The 16,210-nt window shown below is 42.2% G+C and overlaps 1 long non-coding RNA gene across 2 annotated transcripts; it reads right to left on the bottom strand.

The window, feature by feature from the left end:
* Positions 1-8,526: 8,526 nt before the first annotated feature.
* On the bottom strand, positions 8,527-16,165 carry LOC123597258. Of its 2 annotated transcripts, none has more exons than XR_006712052.1 (3): positions 16,054-16,165; positions 10,832-11,617; positions 8,527-8,888 (listed from the first exon to the last, which is right to left on the bottom strand). It is a non-coding gene; the product is annotated as an uncharacterized LOC123597258 (long non-coding RNA). The 2 variants fall into 2 exon arrangements; XR_006712051.1 differs by having other exon boundaries at positions 11,460-11,617.
* Positions 16,166-16,210: the final 45 nt, after the last annotated feature.

The following is a 16,210-nucleotide window of genomic DNA, read 5'->3' as shown; positions in this document are numbered from 1 at the left end:
GCACCTCCTGGGAACCTAGAGTCCCTTGTACAAGTCTTCAAGGGGACATGGGAGCAGCATGTTAGATGTTTGAACACGGTCCCTCCTGACAGTTTGTACACGTATAATAGTAACATTTGCCAGTATGCGGAAGCTTTTCGGATACAAGTGTGGATGGTTGTGCAGGTCAAGTGTTGTAAGTGGAGCTTTAAAAAGACTTTTCTTAGGGGCACTTGAGTGGCTTAGTCAGTTAGGCATCCATCTCTTGATTTCGGCTCAGGTCATGATCCTAGGGTCATGGGATCAAGCCCCACATGAGGGTCTTGACAGCGTGGAGCCTGTTTGGGGTTCTCTGTCTCCCTCTCTCTCTCTGCCCCGCCCCTGTGCATGCTGTCTCTCTCTAAATAAATAAATAAAGACTTTCCTTAAACATAGACTTGAGGCGATTTTTCATTGTGAGCCAACCTTCTAAAGATTCTGAACTCTTAAATATTACATACATGGGGATGAGCTCTGAGCAGCCTCCAAAAATCCCCGTCTTCTCCTGGGAGCACAGGAGCATTTGTCATTAAGCAAGCATGTACTCCACAGGCATGCTTTGTGGCCTGGTGCTCAGCATATCCCTTGCTCTGTGTAAACTATAAGGAAGTGACAGAGGCAGACACTACTTGTTGCCTCCTCAGGAAAACAACCCATACTTTGTACAGAATAATGGACATGGGGTACTGGGTGGCTCAGTCGGTTAAGTATCCGACTTCGGCTCAGGTTGTGATCTCATGGTTCATGAGTTCAAGCCCCACATCAGGCTCTGTGCTGACAGCGCAGAGCCTGCTTGAGGTCCTCTGTACCCCTCTCTCTCTCTGCCGCTCCTCGTGCTCGCTCCCTCTCTCTCTTAAAAATAAATAAGCATTACAAAAAAAGGAAGAAGAAGAATGGATGCCTGTGCAACTAAGGGCTAAAAAGTGGCAGCCAGACCAGGAGAGCTGAGTGTACACAGGCAATTTTGCAATGCTCTCTTTCCTGGCACTTAGCATGTTACCTTGCCGGTGACTGGTTCCCAGAGTTTGTAACACCGGTTCCCTAAGGACAAACCATGTTTTATTCCCCTCGGCATCTCTTGGAGGTGGACAACGTGTGTTGAACTCATCTTGGGGGAAGCAAGGGAGGAGTCAGAGAACCTCACCCCAGTGGAGGGGCAAAGATGCAGGTTGGGTGAATAGATGACTGGGACATCTGATCTGAGCTACCACACAACACAGAAGACACAAAACAGCAGCGAAAGGGCACAAGTGGGGAGCAGAGCTGAAGGGAGTCAAGGAAGGGCCCCTGAGGAAGACGAGAGGGTGAGGTAAGGGCACTGACGTACCCAGGAGGTGGAGCCTGCCAAACCGACTGGCGGAGCTGAGCCTGGGAGCCTGGCTGGGGCCAGTTATTTACTGTAACCCAGGCAAAGCGCACTTGTGGGGTAAGTGTGACACCGGAGCAGTAACATTACCGGGTTCAGCACTTCCTTTGGCCAAAGGCCCCAGCAATGTTGTGGCCGCAGAGCAGCTGGCATCCCCTTCCCCATTCCTAATCGCCAGGGCCAAGCCTTCCTGCCTTGTCTTCCTGCATCTGTACCAGCTACGCCCTGGGGGGGCCAAGCAGCCCTCAGCAGAAAAGGCCACAGTTTGATATCTCCTTCCCTCTCATCTTTGTAGTGAGTGTGCTAGTCTCGAAAATGTCCCAGATAATTTCTACTACTTGTGATGATATGGGGATTTTAAAAAACTGTTTTGTTTTAATTTTTTTTAACCTTTATTTATTTATTTGAGACAGAGCATGAACGGGGGAGGGTCAGAGAGGGAGACACAGAATCCAAAACAGGCTCTAGGCTCTGAGCTATTGGCACAGAGCCCGACACAGAGCCCGACGTGGGGCTCAAACTCACAGACCGTGAGATCGTGACCTGAGCTGAAGTCGGACACCCAATCGACTGAGCCATCCAGGCGCCCCTTAAAAAGCTTTTTTTTTAAGTGAATACATACATGCAGTTTTCAAAGTTATGATGTCTTAATTTTATCGTAATGGTTATGCTTGTTCCTAACTGTAATGTAAGTAGAACAAAACCTGATCTTTGTTTCTGTGTTACCTGCATGATAATTCATTACTTTGTCCTTACAGCAAATATCAGCTCCCTTCCCTCTGGCTTTTTATTCCCTGTGCAAATTCTCTATGAGAGTGGTTCTCAAACTTCAGCCTGCATCAGAATCACCAGAGGGGGTCTTCAAGCACAGGTGGCTGGGCTCCACCCCCAGAGTTTCTGATTCAGTGGGTCTGGGGTGGGGGCCTGAGAATTTGCATTTCTCTCAAGTTCCCAGGTGATACTGATTCTGGTGGTCTGGGGACCACCCTCTGAGAACCTCTGCTGTGGATTTTGCTGCAGAAGATGTGATCCACAGACCGGTGGTATTAGCATCACTTGAGATCTTGCTAAAATGCAGATTTTCAGGCCCCACTCCAAACCTGCTAAATCAGAATCTGCAGTTTAACAAGATCCACAGGTGATTCCAACGCACTTTAAAATTTGAGGAGCATTAATCCAGAGACAAGAAAGTGGCACCAAGCTCTCTGGGGGTTGGACCCAGATGTAGCTCTTAAAGCTCTCCAGGTGATTCTAATGATTCCAACGTGCAGACAAGGCTGTGCACTTTCAGTAAGATCTCCCTTACAGCAATCTCTTCCGCTCTCACCATACCCCACTCCCCTTGCCTGTCCTTTGCCTCCCTTTCCCTATATTTACCCCTGGATAAAAGAAGAGATACAAAGATAGTAAATAAAGATACAAAAGGTGGGTTTAGGAGATGGATTCATATGGAAGTCATTTATGTTATGGCCGAAACTCATGGCAGTGGTCCAGTCGTGATTCCCTGGTTCCTCAGCCCTTCAGTCCCCTGAACCTCTCTGTGTGGGTGTGGCCCAGCCACCCCATGCTGAGATCCTTCTACTTGCAGGCCACAATGGGCCTCAGACTCTCCACAACTGCTCATTTCAGTAACCGGATCATCTACCGCGTCTTCAGCTCTTCAAAGCATGTTCTGATTTTCTTTTACTTCAATACCTTGTCTTCTTGCTCAGTTCCTCCAGGACGGGCCTGCTCAGCTCTTCATGGCCCTCTTGGGTTCTTGGGTTCTATCCCTAAGTGCTTGACCTCATGTCACTGTGGCTCTGTGAGGAGCCCTGGAGCTGTGTACCCGCTGCCCTGGACAGCTTGCTGCTAGTTACTGAGATCAGCCAGAATTGCCTTTGGGGTGGATGGGCTGGTCTCCACGTCTCAGTGAAGAGGTGCCTTCTGAGCCTTTACTCTGCTAAGCCGCAACAGCAGCTTCCTCGACCCTCAAAAGTCACCCAGGTCTATTATCTTTCAGTACTACCATGACTGAGTCTTAACAGTCAGAGGCTGATTGGGTATGATAGCAGATGAGTCATAAATCCAATATTTTAAGCCTACTTAACTAGGAGAATGTTGGTGCTATTTGAAAGAAATGAGTTGTAGAGGTGATTCAGTGGGGGCGACAATGAATTCCATTTTGATTACTCTGTTTCCAATGAAGCCATCCCTCTGTTGTGTTTCCCACAACCTCCTGGTAATAGATCCCCATAGTCAAACAACTTTAAGATATGCTGAAATACCACATAAACCCCATTTGACCATACAACTTATTTTTTTTTCTTTTCTTTCATTTATTAACATTCCACAGAACACTCCAATTTGAAATGCTAGGTGGAAGTTTAGGTGTGGAATCGAGGCTAATAGTAAAGATTTGGAAGTCCAGAGGCTACGAGTGATCACTTATACCAGTGGTTCTCAAAACTTAGCTTGCATCAGAAACAACTGGGGGCGCCTGACTGGCTCAGTCAGTTGAGCGTTCAACTTCAGCTCAGGTCATGATTTTGCGTTCATGGGTTCGAGCCCTGCATTGGGCTCTGTGCTGATAGCTCAGAACCTGAAGCCTGCTTTGGATTCTGTGTCTCCCTCTCTCTCTGCCCCTCCCCTGCCCGCTCTCTGTCTCTGTCTCTCAAAAAATAAAATAAAAAGTTAAAAAATTAAAACAAACAAACAAACAACTGAAAGCCTTCTTAAAATACAGATGGCTGGGCCCCACCCCAGACCTGATTCTGTAGATCTGGGTTGGAGGCTGAGAATATGCATTTCCGTCCAGTTTCCAGGTGCCAGTGCTGTCCCTAGTCTGGCATCACACTCTGAGATCCACTGATCTAAGCGATAGGAATCAAAGACCTCACCAAAGAGAAAGCTTATAGAGATAAAAGGAGAGGCCTACGGATACATGCTTATGATCCCAACACAGACTACAAAAGTCACTGAACCAGGCAGAAGCAGCAGAACAAGGGAAAGCAACAAATGTGATGCAACCCAAAAGAAGAGAGTTTCAAGGAGGCTCAGAGGCCAGAGGGTCATACACCACAGATGACAGAGAAGGAAGTAGGGTTGTTAGATTCGATGCAGGACTCCCGCTTCAATTTGCATTTTGGATGAACAATGATTTTTTTTTGGCATAAGTTTAATAAGTATGATATACTTACACTAAAAATATCACTCGTTATCTGAAATTCAAATTTAACTGGATTTTTATTTGTATTTTTATTTGTTAAATCTGGTAACCCTAGAATAAGGGCAATGGAAAGGCCACAGTCATGGCAAAAGGAAGGAATCTGGAAAGTCTTTCAACAGAATGTCGGGGCAAGAGCCAGAAAATGGTAAGTTATAGAGGAAACGGTTGCTGAACAATACACACAGGGTGTCCACAAGCCAGCCTGTTTTGCCGCAGTGGGAGAGCATGTACCAGCTATTTGCTGAGTATTTGCAACCCACACTGATGGTTTTTTAAAACCACAAAACTGAGGAAATAAGCATATGATTCAGAACCTCCTGGAACATGGTAATAAAAATGTGTTGAACTGAAGAAGTTTAATGTATATATAACCTGTTCCTGGGTGTATGTACAGACACAAACAATTTTGTAAGGCTTTATTTATTTTCCCTTTCTGCAAAAGGGATTGAATGAAATAAAACAGTCAAGTGACCAATGACTTCACAATATGGGAGATTCTCATTCTGAAGAAATGTAACTTTGTGTGATAACTGAGACCATAGAGGATAATGAAGTAGTATTTAAATATATGTAAAGCGCCTAGCACATTGCCTGGGGCTTGATAACAGTTCCTATGTGTGTCTGGAGGCTACTTTACATTTGGGGCGAGGACAGAGACTGGTTTCTTAAAAACTTGGTGCATTGCAGTATTATAATAGAATGTTTAATTATATAATTATTACAATGTATATATAATGTATAATAATAGAATGTAGTGTGCTTCGTTTGCACACTGTCAGGCATGTGGTAATCTTTAGTCAGCGTGAACTAGCCTTATTGTCCTCAGTTCATATCCTACTACCTTTCGCTTGTTAGAATCAGTCTTTCCCTCTGTCCAAAAGGTGTGGTGTCCTCCATACACACAAGGTGAGGCCGGATTATGGAGTAGTGATGTGGTCAGGTACGCGTTGTGTCCAGTGAGTTGGTAAAATTAAAGTCTTGTGCACCAGGCTTTTAGAGAATATTCCCAGGGTACCAACACATTCCACTCTTCTTGGAAAGTCAGGGCTTACTGTGGGACGTCTGTTGCATTGAGAACAGCTGGGGAAGACCGTTCTTTTTTCGAAGGGTCACTGCAACTGCTTTTAGGATTTGACAATATAGTGTCTGCCTTTTTTCAGAGAAGTGAAGAAAGTTACAATAACAGAAGGAAATGGGCCTTCCTCAATAGGTGGGCAGATGGGATGCTTTTGAAATTTAAATGGAGCTCTTGCAAGCCTTTGTTTTATATATAGACGGTATAAAGAATGGCACATGCTAGATGGAATAGTTTGATGGCAGGTCAAGCATTTGGCTCTGTAGTATAGTAACAGATTTCTATTTCATTGGTTTCATTTGTCATTCTTAAAAATGTCCTATCTTGGGGCGCCTGGGTGGCGCAGTCGGTTAAGCGTCCGACTTCAGCCAGGTCACGATCTCGCGGTCCGTGAGTTCGAGCCCCGCGTCAGGCTCTGGGCTGATGGCTCAGAGCCTGGAGCCTGTTTCCGATTCTGTGTCTCCCTCTCTCTCTGCCCCTCCCCCGTTCATGCTCTGTCTTTCTCTGTCCCAAAAATAAATAAACGTTGAAAAAAAAAAAAAAATGTCCTATCTTAACAAGAGCCCTTGAGGGAAAAAATCCAGCAACAAATGCCTGGCATCTTCACGGCAGCCAGCAGCTTGACTACAGTGTCACATTCACAAATGAAGTGATGGAAAATAGTGAATTTTATTATGATTTTTGACTTGAGAAAGCCACAAACTTGGCCACTAAACACGAAATTCAAGTGAAACTTTCTGGAAAGTTCTGCAGGACTTGCCAACTTAACGTAGAATTTCCTAACCTTTGAGGTTATTCTAAACACTCAGTGTTCTCATGGAAGAAGAGATTATCCGGTAACTCAAGATAGACTCCCAGGTCAGCATCTCAAAGCCCTTACCTGAAGACGTGGGATCTTCACCTCAACGTGTCAGAGAAGCACCAGGCCAACATGTAGAGGGTGACTTACTCTCTGCGGACCTTCACCGTCAGAGGCTCAAGTGCAGACAGAAAGATAAAGAGCTTCTGTCTACAATTTAGGATGCTCTATATCTGCCTGATATTTATGTATTTTTCCTAATGTTTGTGTTTGCTTAAAGTCCTATGAAGTCTTCGCAGGATGAAGATGGAGGAGAATGGATGTAAGCATCACAAAACATACCCCAAACACGGAATGAACAGAGGTCAAATCTTTCAGGTTTGGGAATTATAACTCAGTGCAAAACATGACCTGGATTTCATGATAGACATATATATATAAATGTGTCAGAGCTTCCTAAAGCTAATTTGGAAAGCACTGAAAATATCTCAGAGAATGCTTTAGGATGCCCCTTATCAGTTACTAGCAGGTAAAGCTGTAAGATGCATCCAGGCCACTTAATCATTGAAGGGAAATTTGCCTACAGGCCTCCCCCTCACCTGCTAGTCACTGACCACTCATCTCTTAAATGGCCATGGTCTGAACTTATGCATGCTCTGTGTTCTCCAAGAAGATAGTATTAAAAATGCAGAGTTTCATTTGTATGTGATTCCTGTGGGAGGCACTCCTGTGGGAGGGGTTGAAGCCATTTGGGACAGTGATCTAATGACCAGCATTTGAGTTATCAGTTCTTGGAAGAAAAAGATGTTGAGGACACAGAGGATAAAGGAGGAGGAAAATAATTTATGAAATGCAACAAAGCGTCTGACTTAAGTACAGTGTGTTTCAAGTGTATTGTTAAAAATCTGTAATGGTGGTTAATAGAAAGTGAGAAACCGAGCACTCACCTACAGAGGATTTCTGTGTAGATTTAGTGTTTATCGAGGGGATGTAAATAAATAAGTTACTTTTACCATTAAATAGAAGAATGAGCCAGGGCGCCTGGGTGGCTGAGTCAGTTAAGCATCTGACTCTTGATTTCATCTCAGGTCATATCTCACGATTGTGGGATCAAGTCCTGTGTTGGGCTCCGTGCTGACAGTGCAGAGCCTGCTTGAGATTGTCTCTGTCCCTCTTGTGCTGCCCCTCTCCTGCTCTCTCTCTAAATAAATTTAAAAAAAAAAAAAAAAAGGGAAAAAGGGAAGAATGGGCCGTTGTTGCCCCACGCTTGCTGCTGCTGCTGCTTGCATCCTCTTGTTGTGCCCGTGGCCTAACCGGGCCATCAGCTTTTTAGCAGATGTACGGTAAGCACTATTTGCACAGAAGACAGGACCCGCGTCTACAGACACTAATAATTGATTTGTCTGGTTTTCCCTATTTTCTTTTTCTTTTTTCATGACTATATCTATTGCCTCATGTTGATTTATATACATAACCGGGAAAACTGGTCTTACTGCAAAAATAAGTTTTGTGGTTTATCTAGGAATAATACAGAAAATATTGCTTTTTTGTGAGGAAAATAAAGTTTTCAGCTTATTTCAACCTAATAAAGTAAGAATTTTGTGGGGCTCCTGGTTGGCTCAGTCAGTTAAGCATCCGACTTCGGCTCAGGTCATGATCTTGCGGTTGGTGAGTTCGAGCCCCACATCGGGCTCTGTGCTGACAGCTCGGAGCCTGGAGCCTACTTCAGATTCTGTGTCTCCCCCTCCCATGCTCATGCTCTGTCTCTCTCTGTCTCTCAATAATAAATAAACGTTAACAATTTTTAATAAAATAAGTTTGAAAAACAAAACAAAAAAGAAACACTGCAGAATAACTGTCTAGATTATTTAGATCCCTTTAGGTGAGGCATGTGTGATATGTGAACTAAGAACATACAACCTTTGTCATATAAGTGATGATGTAAATATGAGTGTATTACATTTAAGTTGCTATAAAGGACATCATATGTATTTTTCTGAGTATGCAAATATCAGCTTCATTTCCTCTTCCTTCTCAAGGCACATGAAACTAAGGAATCCTCAAATTTCAACATCCTCTTTATTTAAATAAATTTGTATTCCAAAAAGAACATAAGGCAATTTACAAAAATGCCAAAAATAAGATAAAAATTAAGTTAATGGGGAAAGTAGGAAGTAAGTACAAATGAGTGTAGATAAAATAAGATTATACCAGAGAGAGTGAGGACACGAAACTCATTCCCGGTGTCTGATTGGGGAGGTTACGTGACTTAGTGCAGACAGGAGAATTTATCCTGTGGGTACTCCAAGGTAACATCCTATAAGCTAGAAAACTGTGTCTTCAACGATAATCTTTACAGCAAACAGTACTGAACTTCACAGGGCTTTTTCTTCTACTGCCAATGAGAAAAATTACTGCACACCTGGAAAATGATAAAATGAGGATTACTTGTCAAGTTTTTTTTTTCTTTTTTAATTTGTAACATACTAGATAGAAGCAGTGGCAATTTATATAGCCCTGCAGGTGAGAGGTTACCTTGAAGAACCTGATAAAGGGTTAGGATTTTCTAGCCCAGTGGAAAAGGTGTTATGATTCAGCTGAAGAAAGTTAACCGGGAATATTGTATTGAGGAGGTTCAGAATAAGCCACCCCAAAATATGCTACTTTGGCATGTGGATTATTTTGAGCTGAAGATAATCAAAGCCTGGTAGTCTCAGGAAAAGCTTTTTATCTCCTTCTTAACTGCCTAAAAATATTAGAAAGGGCGCCCATACCAGGAAGAGAGCCATTATCAGAGAAAGCTTTTTCATCTGAGAGACTTATCTGTGTGGCAGGAAAAACATTTGCTTACCAAACATTTAATTTACTCTTCTCATCTTCCTGAGAATTGTCTACCTCCTCTTTGAAGCCCCAAACCTCTATCCTTTTCCTTAGCTCAGAACAGTATGTAAGTCTCAACTGCCTGGCCAGCTTTGAGTCTCATATCTTTGAGGGGCTCCCTTACATATGTAATTGAAATTTTTTGTTTTATCTTGTTAATCTGTCTTTATTATGGAGATGGGAGAGTTCTCAGCCAAGAATCTAGAAGGGTAGAGTAAAATTGTTTTCCTCCCCTATAGTATCAGCTGTTTTACTTAGAGTCCTTTCCTCTCCAAGTATTTAAAGCTCCAATGCTCAAATGCGTGCTGAACTAGGTCTCATTGATATCACTAGACATTCTCTGTTATAAGCCAGATGAAGGAAGTGTTCATTGAGTTGTATTAGAAAACATCTACACGCTCATTCATTTACATGTTGCTTATGGCTGCTTTCATGATATATGACAGAGACTGAATGGTCCCTAAAGCCTAAAATATTTGCTCTCTGGGCCTTTACAGAAAGCATGCCAACCCCTGAACTAAATAAAACATTGATACCTATTCCTTAACTAGTATGAACATTTTGCTTAATTTTTAACATCAGCTAATGTTGATAGATGATGGGATACCAAACACATCATCTTGGTACTTGGTAGAAGCAATTCTATAGAGTGCCAAAATACTACTGCTAAATACCAGAGACTCAGAGTCTTTAGTGGCTGGCCCCTGGAATCAGGGTTTTAACATAGTCTCCAAGTGACTTTTACCCATGTGCAAGTTTAAGACCTGCTGGAGCCCTCTGGTCCTGTCCAGTGGTTCTGTACAGCTTCTGGCTCCATAGGTCTAAACTGGGGCCCAAGACTGCATTTCTAACAAGCTCCTGAGTGATACTGATGTTGGTGCTCCAGGGGCCTTAGTTTCCTCATCTGTAAAATGGAGATGATAAACATCTATATCATAGAATTATATTAAACAAAGTAACGTACACTTATATCTTGCTCCCACATCTTTCAAGCCATAGTGTTTGGGCAAGTTACTCAATGTCTTCGTTCCTCTAAGTAGGGGTAATAATAATGATACCCACTTCACAAGTTTGTTGGAAGGTGTGAATAATATGTGCAAAGTAGCTAGAACGGAACACAGTAAATACTCAGTAAGATACTCTTCTGTTACCATTATTTGTTACATAAGGTGTCTGATGCATAGTAGATATTCCATCAACTCCCTCTCTATTCCCTCCCTTTATGTCCCTCTAGTCTCTTCTGTTGATTTCTAACACGTCTAATTACAGGACTTCTTCAAGGATGCTGATTTAGAAATACTCAAACCAGGGCACCTGGGTGGTTCAGTCGGTTGAGCATCTGACTTCCGCTCAGGTCATGAACTCACAGTTCTCTGTCTCTCAAAAACAAAAGGAAGGGAGGAGGGAAGGAAGGAAGGAAGGAAGAAAGGAAGGAAGGAAGGAAGGAAGGAAGGAAGGAAGGAAGGAAGGAAGGAAGGTCCAAACCATTCCAGACGGTGCCACACAAATGAGGACCCAAAAGTTGCTGAGATATGGACCGTGATGCCCAGGCACCTGTTGGATGGCCTTCTGGCAGAGTGCCTCAGGACAGACAATACGGGAAGTGGGCTTGCTGATCCTTTCCATCTCATGGGAGCACAGACATTCCCAAGGTTCCTGGACATTCTTACTTTGTAGCACATTAATCTATGTGGCACTATGTTTACTTTTCTGAGGACACCGTTTGGGACAATGTATGGTAAGCCTGAGAGGTCATTTCTCTTTGGCAGCACTGCCCTCCATAACAAAGCTAATGTTCTGTGAAAGGCATCTGGATTTTGTTTCAGGCTTCTCTTTGCTTTCTTGGGGTTTAAGTGCTGCCAGGAACTGCCTTCTGAGAATTGTTTAGGAAACCTTAATTTCTGGACGCAGGGTGGTGTTTATGGTTACATCCTTGCTTAAAATGACCAAATTAGGGCCAATACTGTCCACAAGGGTGCACTGGCCACCAGCCGTCCCTATCAGTCTTGTGGCCACCTCATCTCCAGGCTTGCAGAAGACAGAGTCACTGGTCATGATGTGCCTTCCATGTAAGAGAGCAAGACTGAATGGGAGGTACACTTTCTCTACTAACCAGGTATGTGGTCTCTGCCACACACCAGCATAGGAACAAGTCCAGTATCGATGCCACGTCTTTATGATGGGCTCCATGCCACCTCTGCTTGTTTCGTTGTGAGAAGTTTCTGTTCAAATAAACACACTGCTGGGACTAGTATTCCCAACCAATAGGACCTAGAATAAAAGGAGAAGTTTCGGGTTTTCTATAGAGAATAAACAAATGGAAGACAAAGAAGGGAAGGACAATAATTAATGATATTGAGCACCTATGCTTTGCCAGGCACTGTGCTATTTGGGACCATTTAGACTTCAAGAAAATTTGTGATAAACCTATTACCACTGTACATCCCTCCCTCCCTTCATGTCTTCTTTCTTCCCTCTCTGAATAATTCACTCAAAAGCTATTTTATAGCCTCCCATTACCTCCCCTCCCCTCTCCTCCCTTCCCTTAGAGGCCAAAGGGGCTGTGACAGCAGCAGCAGCAGCAACAGCAGCAGCAGCATGGGTGGGGAAGCCAAGGAAGCAACCAATGTGCTAAGGAAATTAGATTACAGGAATTGGGGTGGGGGAGAAGGAAAGCGAAAGAGAAGAAACTATATTGAGGATAATGGGAATGAGGTTTCTTGCTGTTCAAGAAGAGATTTACAAATACGGCAAAGGGAGAGGCTAGAAATAACCCTGATGTGCTAGACCAGAATTGAAGGGGTCAATGCTTTTTTAAAACACTTACTTATTTTTGAGAGACAGAGTGTTAGTGGGCAGAGAGAGAGGGAGACCCAGAATCCAAAGCAGGCTCCAGGCTCTGTCAGCACGGAGCCCCATGTGGGGCTTGCCCCAAACCCACAAACCACGAGATCAGGACCTGAGCCATCCAGGCGCCCCTCATTGTGAACTCTTAAAGAGACAGATAGCTGCTGAAAGAGATACATGAGTATATGTATATATGTATATATGTATATAGATACTAATATATTTTCTAGGTCTATCTTCTCATAGGGTCTAGTAGTAATAACATAGTAGTAGCAATGAGCACACTTACTGCCTAGATCTTAGTTTTTAAACACTAAAAGGAACCAGGGCTCCTTGGGGAAATGGTTGACTCTAAGTCTGGTGCGGAGAATGTAGAAGATGAGTCTGGAGCATCTCGTTGTACTAGAATGTAAAGAAGTGCTCAATGATCGATGAGGGTGTATCAAAAGGATAAAAGACACAACTTGAGGATTTCATCAAATATGGGACAATTTGAGCACTAAAATAAATAGCAGATTATAGCCCATTGAACAAAATGGGAATTGTAAGTCCATATAGATATGAATGAATGAATGAATGAATGAGGAAGAGGGAAAAGCTCTTCCTTATTTTAGAATGACAACTACTATATGTAGGAAGAATTATGGAAATAAGAAATCACAACTGGACAGCCATTAAAATGGTAGTTAATTGGGGCACCTGGGTAGCTCAGTCAGTTAAGCATCTGACTTGGGCTCAGGTCATGATCTCACAGTCCGTGAGTTCGAGCCCCGCATTGAGCTCTGTGCTGACAGCTCAGAGCCTGGAGCCTGCTTCAGATTCTGTGTCTCCCTCTCTCTGACCCTCCCCCGTTCGCTCTGTCTTTCTCTGTCTCAAAAATAAATAAACATTTAAAAAAATTTTTAAAAATGGTGATTAATTCATGTGGGATTCACCAATAAATGCTAAAGTTGGTATGTAGAGGTTTGATTGGTATAGGATGTTAGCATAGTTTGGGGAATTTCTCTTCACAAAATACTGATCAATTACAGAAGGCAAAATGACTTTAGTAGTGACTGAGGAAATGTCCCAGGTTGAAGGAAAATAATGAAGGGCAAAACTCAGTGAATCTGAATGGGATGCTGTACCAGAATAGAAATGACACGTTGAAACACTTTTCAAATTTTGAATAGGGTCTGTGGATTGCACAGTAGTGTTCCATCAGTGCTGATTTCCTGTTTTGGACTGCTGAATTAGCATGTGTTAGAGTGTCCTTGTTTTGTAGAAATGCATACTGAAGTTTTCAAGAGGGGATTGGGCAAGGCGTCTGTGACCTACTCTCAAGTGATTCAGAAAAAGAATGGGGTGGGGGAGGTGTGCAAATGTAACAGAATAACAAAAAAATGGTACAAATGTGATAAAAGGTTGAAAACTGCAGATTCTGGGAAAGGGGGATATGGGAGTTCTTTTTACTGACAAGACATGAAGTAACAGGCAAAGGATCTATGATTAGTAAGTTTAATTCACTAATATTGCATTACTGTCAGGGTATTTGCTGTACCTGCCTTTTCAGCATGTCCCTGAAACAGGATTACACATCCCATCTCACTGGAGTCTGGCTTGACGTGAGACTTGCTCTAAGAGTCATCATGTAGTTCTGCCATCTCTTTTCCTTTGCCAGGAAAAAAAGATTATCCAAAGGCTGCTCCTTTAGCCTAGATCCCAGAGCCAATCCACAGGAGCAGAGCTGCAGCATATGTGAGCCAGAAAGAAACCTTTGTTGTGGCAAGCCATGGGGATTTGGTGGTTATTTGTTACCCACAGCTAACTTAGTCTCAGCTAACTCATAAATTAGCTAGTAAATAACTTGGGTGGTTAGAGTGTGAATATAGTTTATCTGTCTGACATCAAAGTCCATGCTCTTTCCACTTGATATAAAGAATTATTTATTGATTTTAAAACCATTTTATTGATTAAGCTGGGTTTTGTTGTGCTCACCTGAACTGAGCTTGTCCCATTTCTTAGCACTGAGGTAGCTTTTGTCTTGTACTCCTTTTTAGTCCTTATTCTCCTTTGCAGCAGAACCATTATTTCCAGTAATACTGTAGATAAGATAGCCCAAAAAAATTTGTGACAAAGTACTAAAAAATGCTAAATAAAATATGGCTGAACTAGCAAGAAAGTAAAGGAAATAATCAGAGTATTTACTCAGCGTATTACTCTGAAATACTATGAGACTAAAAATGGAATGAAAACAGAAATCCAAAGAGAAGGACATGAGCAACAAAGCTAATGGTTGTTCAAAGGGTAGATTTGACTTGTAGAGATTAAGGACTCTTAATATAGTGTATATATACACTATATATTTAATGTATATTAAATATATTATATTAAATATATTAAAATGTTAAATATATTATAAATATATTTAATTAATATATTTAATATATATTTAATATATAATCACATATATACATATATATGATACAGATGCTATATCTTTTTATTTTGAAAGAGTTTAAAACTCAAACAAGTTGCAGAAATAATAGAGAGCTCCTATGTGCCTTTCTCTAAGCTTCTGCAATGATAATATATTATCATAGCACATTGGGAAAACCAGGGAACTGACATTGGTACAATACTATTAATTCAGGTATATACCCTATTTGGATTTCACTAGTTTTTAACACACTATTTTCGGTGCCAGTCAGTGCCCAACCTTGTGTTACCTCTTAGTGGTACCCTTCTCCCAACCATAACACTTGGCAACCACTGATCTGTTCTCCATCACCACACTTTGAGAATGGTATATAAATATAATCATACAGTACATAACACTTTAAGACTGTTTTTTTTTTTTTTTTTTCTTTTCACTCAACACAATGTCCTGGAGATCCATCCAAGTTGATGCATGTATCCTTCCTTTTTATGGAGTAGTATTCCACGGCAAGGATGTTCTCTAGTTTGTTGTCTATTCGTTCACTGAAGGTTGTTTGGCTTTTTTCCAGTTTTTGACTATTACAAACAAAGCTGTCTATGAACACTCATATACAGAGTTTTGTGTGAACCTAAGTTTTCATTTTTCTAGCATAAATACCCAGGAGTATGATTGCTGGGTGACAGGACAAGCATATATTTATAAGAAACTGTCAAACTGTTCCAAAGTATCTGTGCCATTTTATATTCCTCCCAACAATGTATGAGATAGCCAGCTGTCTGCATCCTTGTCAATATTTGGTTTGTCAGCACTTTTTATTTTAGCCATTCTAAATAAATAAATTGTGGTATATAGCTACAATGAAATACTATACAGTAGTGAAAATTAAGGAACCATAGCCATACCAATCATCACTGAATATTCCCTTCAGTCCTTCACAAGATAATGTATTTTAATAATGTTCAGCTTTTGCTTTCAAAAAGCAGTTTTTATGTCTTGCTATTTGTCAGTATTTCAAGTTATGATAACATAAGGGGTTGGTTATGGAAACTGGGCTCTGAATCACTGGGGAGGAAGGGTGGAGCTTCAATTTGACTCCAGCCTGGGACACTTACGAAGTAATCAAATAAAATGCACTGGTCACAAATCTGCAATATCAGGTACTTCTCATATTTCCCAGGAGTACTCCCCCTCCCCCCCCCCACACACACCTTTTTCATAATCACAGTTGCACCCCTTGAGATCTTATGTTTGATGAAAATCAGAACGTCCCTATGGCTGTCCCTGGCACTGAGTTCCTAAGGACTGTCCAATCACTGATGGTAGCAACCACCTGGGCCGCCCAGCTCCGCGCCCCACCCCCCCAACACCTCCTCCCTTCTCTAAGATCTCGACGGTGACCGATGGGGCAGCTTTCCATTTCAATTCCCCTTCACTCTCTCACCAAAACCCTTAAGTCTGCGCAGGCTTCATCACTCTATTAGAGTGTGTACACCCTGGGACTTCCAGGCCAAAACATCCTCAGTTGGCCTTCAGCAAAACCAGCGAAGACAGCTAAATTCGGGCCTTAACTGATTTATCGCGCAGCGCTTCTTAACTAA

This window comes from Leopardus geoffroyi, chromosome A1 (assembly GCF_018350155.1).
Source record: "Leopardus geoffroyi isolate Oge1 chromosome A1, O.geoffroyi_Oge1_pat1.0, whole genome shotgun sequence".
Lineage (NCBI taxonomy): Eukaryota > Metazoa > Chordata > Mammalia > Carnivora > Felidae > Leopardus > Leopardus geoffroyi.
The sequence above is the reverse complement of the archived record's forward strand: the minus strand, read 5'-3'. Positions and strand labels throughout refer to the sequence as shown.